This window comes from Pteropus alecto, unplaced genomic scaffold, assembly GCF_000325575.1.
Source record: "Pteropus alecto unplaced genomic scaffold, ASM32557v1 scaffold5, whole genome shotgun sequence".
Classification (NCBI taxonomy): Eukaryota; Metazoa; Chordata; class Mammalia; order Chiroptera; family Pteropodidae; genus Pteropus; species Pteropus alecto.
In genome coordinates, this window is record NW_006441953.1 from 26,345,748 (window position 1) to 26,351,125 (window position 5,378).

Below are 5,378 nucleotides of genomic sequence, written 5' to 3' on the forward strand. Positions count from 1 at the left end.
AGGAGTCAATAAACATCTGAGGAATGAATAAATAAGCAAGTGAATGAATGAATAAACAGTATCATGTGAGTGTAGCTTTCAATTATTTTGTTAAACTACATGAACCTCATGGCCACCACAGGGGCCTTGGAGGTCAACCCTGTGATGAGGGAAATAATATCCAATGTGTGAGTGAATATGTAATTATAAAACTGTATCTATTTTAGTTCATTTCTTTTTCAGGGGCTCTTCCATACCATCAAGTTTCTTTTATCTTACAACAGAGAAAATTTTAGAAGCAGCAATGGTTTCAGTAATTTTAATTTATTCAGCCAATATTGACAGAGCATCCAGTTCATGCCAGAAGCATGTAAGGCATCTGAGAAACAAAGATGACAGAGTACAAGGGTCCTGCTCTTAGGTGACTCACAGCAGACAGGTCAGATTACACAACACAGGGCTAGGGAACACGCTGGGTGTCTATTCAGTGTGTAATGGAGCGGAGATGAAGTCATGAATTTTCTCTGCTGAGGACTCAGAGAAGACAGTACAGAAGCGACATCTCAAAAAACGTTTCAATCTAATTTGGTGGACAAGGGTGCCAGAAAGAGCCGCAGGAAGAGAGAGCAGCGTGAGCAAAGCCTGCAGCATGTTGGGAGATCTGGGGGTGTCACATGATGGCAGGATGCAGGGTGTACAGGGGCAGCCGCGTTGGGGGCTGGCTGGTTAAACTGGAGGTGTGGACGAGTCACAGAAGCTTCGCACAGGCCCTCCCACGTCAGAGTGACCGCAGACTCTCCGATCTACATTTTCCTTTTGTCATATCCACTTCCCGCTCTCTCCAATCTTTCCTGGATGCCCTTTTGACTCCAGGCTACATTTTCATTTTTTTCCTGAAATAATTCAAAGACGTTGTATTCAGCCTCCCTCCTCATCTCAGAGGCCCCACAAGTGACTCTTTCATCGGCTGCAGGGCCACTTTCCTGAGCTCCCGGGGAAGAGTCAAGCCGCTGTGCTCGATTTTGATTAATAAGTACTAATCGATGAATAAATATTTCTCAGTTATGCTTAGAGAAAAAGTCGCTAAAATGTCTCTTGTCATCCTAAGCAAATGCCTTTAACTAATCTCAACCTCAATTCTGTTCACATTTCGGGCCAAATGATTCTCTGTGATGGAGTCTGCCCTGTATGTTGTAGGATTTTCATCAGCATCATTGGCTTCTGGTCATTAGACCATTAGCACCCACTCCCTGAATTGTGAAAACCAAAAATGTTTCCTCGTGTTGCTAAATGTCCCCTCTCGAGCAAAATCTCTCGGGGCTGAGAACCTCTGAACTAATTTTGTATTTGGGCTAGTAGATTCTGTATATACCAATGGTCTCTTCTTACAAATGCAATAGGTTTTCATGGAGCTTCAAATATTTTTCCACAGTCATAGATTATATTAATTAAATGCTATTTTCCAGGCACCTTATGAAGGTGTTCCTGCTACAAACACCGTTTTACAAATAGGAAATTTTGGCTCATGGAGTTTAAACAATTTTCTTGTGGGATAGAGCCAGTGAGAAGTAGATTCAGAATTGCAATCCAAGCCATCTGATTACAAAGACAGTCTCTTAGCCACTCTGAAACGCTGCCTCCCAGGCAAACAAGTACGTCGACTCCTAGAAAATGTCGTGCTTTCCTACAGATGTCAGGAAACTTGTTAAAATCTAGTCAAATAACTCATTTCAGGAAACAAAATCCTCAAGATAGTCAACGATTTGCTTACTTGACTATTGAGTGCTGAGATAAAAGGAGTAGAGATCAACCAAAGACAAATATGATGATGAGTTTTCTTTGATGGATGATCCAAGCCAGGCTGAGTTGTGTCCATTCTTTCTAGTGGGCTCAGCACGTCTCATCATCTTATCCTGCCTCACATGGCTGTTCTCTTAGACTGGGAGTTTCTTCAGAGCAGAAACATTTCACTTGCCTTTCTTTTCTTTATTTTTGCAAAGAGCAAGCATTTTTCCGTGCACTAGTAAGAATTCAATCAAAGATGTTTGAAAGAATGAATGAAAGAATAAATGAATGAGTGAATAAGTGAATGAACAAATGACTCCTAGCTGCGTAGAGAACTATAAACTTTCAGAAGTTACATGTGCCCCCTGGGGTAGCCCAGGTACAAATGAAAGCCTGTCCAGTTAACCACTTTCAGAAAACGTTTTCTATTATCCAGACAGGAAGCTGCCGAGAGCAAAGTACATAGATTTAAAGTGGCAAATAAAGTAAGAAAAAATAGGCCCCAAATCAATAAAAATCGTCCGTCCTCTCTTTTCAGCTCTATAATCCAGGCTGTGGCTGACCCAAACCACCTGACTCAATTCCAACTCCATTTAGGACTATTACCTGCCTTGTTAAATATTCAGAGACACTGCCCCTCCGGAAATGGGGGAGCACTTGAGCACCGCAAATTGATCCTCAGCTCCTGGTCCGGGCGGCCTGTTGAAAGAGATGACGAAACACAGCTCAGTGTTGGACGAGTTTCCCAGACTCGGAGCTCCGCCACCGGAGGCAATCGCAGCCTTTTCTGTCCCCACCACCCGGAGCTCTGCACACAGCGAATGACCACTTGGATCCCAGGAAGAATCACTGGCATGGGAGGCTTTCCGATTCACCCTTCTCTCCGTAATTTCCAGTTTTGTCTCAGATGATGATCTTTACAGTCTGCTTTTGTCACATGCTGAAGCCTAGTGTTGCACTCAGTGTCGATGAGGCAGCTGAAGCTCAAGGAGGGGAAATGACTTGTCTGGATCCCTGAGGAATGAAGGTACAGACCTGGGATTAGCAACGAAAGTGCTGATGAACTGAATGCATTGGTGAGACCAAGAAGCATCTTGGCTGGATCTTCCACTGAACCCAGAAAAAAGGTTCCCTAGAGACACTGACCAAACAGACAATGGTCAGGTTGCGGATTCTTTAATTGGCAGTGGTAGTCATCCAGGTGGCTGCAATTAGATTCATTCTTTTCTTTATGCATTCACCTGTCCTAGGTAATCTGCAGGCTTCTGGAGATGAATGATGAAGCAGGCAGACAAAAAGAATAAATAGACTTGCGTAAAATAGAAATAATATATTATTATATAGCACATCATATATAATATATTATTATATAGTACATCTAATATGTGATATGATACATACTGTCTTAGCTCAGGCCGCCACAACAAAATACCACAGACTGGGTGGCTTAACCAACAGAAATTTATTTTCTCCCAGTTCTGAGGGCTGAAAGTTCAAGATCAGGATGCCAGTATGGTTGGGTTCTGCTGAAGGCTTTCCTCTCAGCTTGCAGATGGCTGCTGTGTCCTCACATGGTGGAGAGACAGCAAGCTCTCCGGTGTCTCTTCTTACAAGGCCACTAATCCCATCGTGGAGGCATCGCCCTCAAGAACTTACCCAAATCTAATCATGTCCCAAAGGCCTCATCTCCAAATGCCATCACCCTGGGGATAAGGACTTCAACATATGAATCTGAAGGAGCACCATTCAGTCTATATCGCATATAGCAGATAAGATATGATATACGTCATATGAGTCGTGATAGGACATTATACGATATAGAAAATACAGACTAAGGGCTGAAAGAGGTAGGTCCTCGCAGAAAGTAATATCTAAGCCTAGCGTGTTTTCAAGTCCAAAGGACAAACCCAGAGCCAGAGATTAGAGACGGATGCAAAAGGTCCTGTACAAACATAGGGGCGGGGAAGCGGACCTGGAGAAAGGCAGAACGGTGCATCGTTGGCCCACAGGCTATGGGATCAGACCCCCAACACTTGCCAGCTATGACCGCAAACAAATCCTTTTGATTCTGTAGGTCTTGTCTTCCAGAGTTATAAACTGTGGGAAACAACAGTAGCTAATTTATATAGTCCTTGTGAAATTTGCATTAGATAATTTACATAAAGAACCTAACCCTGAAGCCAGCACATTATGTTTGATAAATGGGAGTTATGATGGTTAAAATATTGAAAATATTCCATCAGTACATCCCATCAACTCTGTCTTCAAGATACATCTGTATACAACCACCTTTGAGGCCACCAGCCTGGTCCCACTCACCAATAACCTGTGTGGCCTTGGGTCAATTATTTAATCTCTTTTTACCTAAATTTCCTCACCTGCAAAGTAGATACAGTACTAATGCCTACCTCACAGAGCTGTTGTGAGTACCTATAAATTACTCACACACGTAAAATACTTTAAAGGATGTTTAGACCCTAACCCACAGCAAGCGCTAGGCGAGTGGTGTCTGTTATGATCACGTCTTGCCCGCTCCTCGGGCCAGAGTAACTCATTCCATGATGAAATCATGTCTCACGCCACTGAATTCTCATATCACTCAGAACAAAAGCAAAGTCTTCGCATTGACCTGGACCCTCACCCCTCAGACCGTATTCCCCACTGTCCTCACCTTGCTCACCCTGCCTCTGTGATCTCCCGCGCTGTTCCTCTGACAGGTGAGACACCCTGGCACATCTGTGTCTTTTTACGTACAGCTCTCTCTGCAGGAACAGTCCCGCCCCAGGTAGACTCATAGCCTAAGCACTCAACTTCATTCAGGTTTCTGTTTAAATATTACATGAATGGGAAGATCTCCCCTGCAAACTTGACCTAAGTAGCAAATGCCATCCAGCACATCCTGTCACTCTGACCCTTCTATATTTTCCTGAGTATCTGGCATATTATGGATTAACACTGATAATCATCCCCTATCTACTGTCCCAATAGAGTGCAAGCTCCTTGAAAGCAGGGGTTTGGTTTGTTCACTAGCAACACGGCACATAGGAGAAAAAGATTAATAAATATTTTTTCAGTGATAAACGAGTAGAAGAGTTATGGTCAGGGTGTCTCCGCTGGGTGACCACTGACCGCATGGGGTGGGGCTGGCCCCTCTGGCTGGAAGGCACACAGACTGTAGTCCTGACTGAGAGCCTCATGGGCCCAGAGCCAGAAGAGTATCTATTCCAGGAACAGCCTGGAAAACATGACTGGATAGTCTTCAGTGGCAGAAGGCAAGTAATCCTCATTGTTTAGCACATCTAAGCATTAACTGAATGACCTGGTAAATCATCCTGAGAATCTGAAAACTGGAGGTCTCCAAAACCTGGTGATCCTGAGAAACAGCAGACTCAGGCAGTCTCCAGGGGCACGTTAGCGATTGGTTTTAGACGGTGAGTACTCATGCGTTCTCCTTGGGTCAGAGTGCAAGGGAGTAAGGTATAGTTTTCCTGCCTTTTACTCAGCAGAGTATAGTCCATTCACGGGCAAGGCAAGGTGGCAGATCGTGAAGAGAGAGGAGAGAGAGAGAGAGAGAGAGGAAGGAGAGAGAAAGGGTGTGTGCGTGTGTGCGTGTG

General features: G+C 44.1%; 1 long non-coding RNA gene across 3 annotated transcripts; it reads right to left on the bottom strand.

Annotated features, from left to right (window-relative positions):
* Positions 1-293: 293 nt before the first annotated feature.
* Positions 294-4,492, bottom strand: LOC112485514. 3 transcript variants are annotated; one of them, XR_003048488.1, is made up of 4 exons: positions 4,436-4,492; positions 2,640-2,778; positions 2,371-2,463; positions 294-872 (listed from the first exon to the last, which is right to left on the bottom strand). It is a non-coding gene; the product is annotated as an uncharacterized LOC112485514 (long non-coding RNA). The 3 variants fall into 3 exon arrangements; XR_003048489.1 differs by lacking the exon at positions 4,436-4,492 and adding an exon at positions 3,737-3,854; XR_003048490.1 differs by lacking the exon at positions 294-872 and adding an exon at positions 1,778-1,999.
* Between the last annotated feature and the right edge of the window lie 886 nt (positions 4,493-5,378).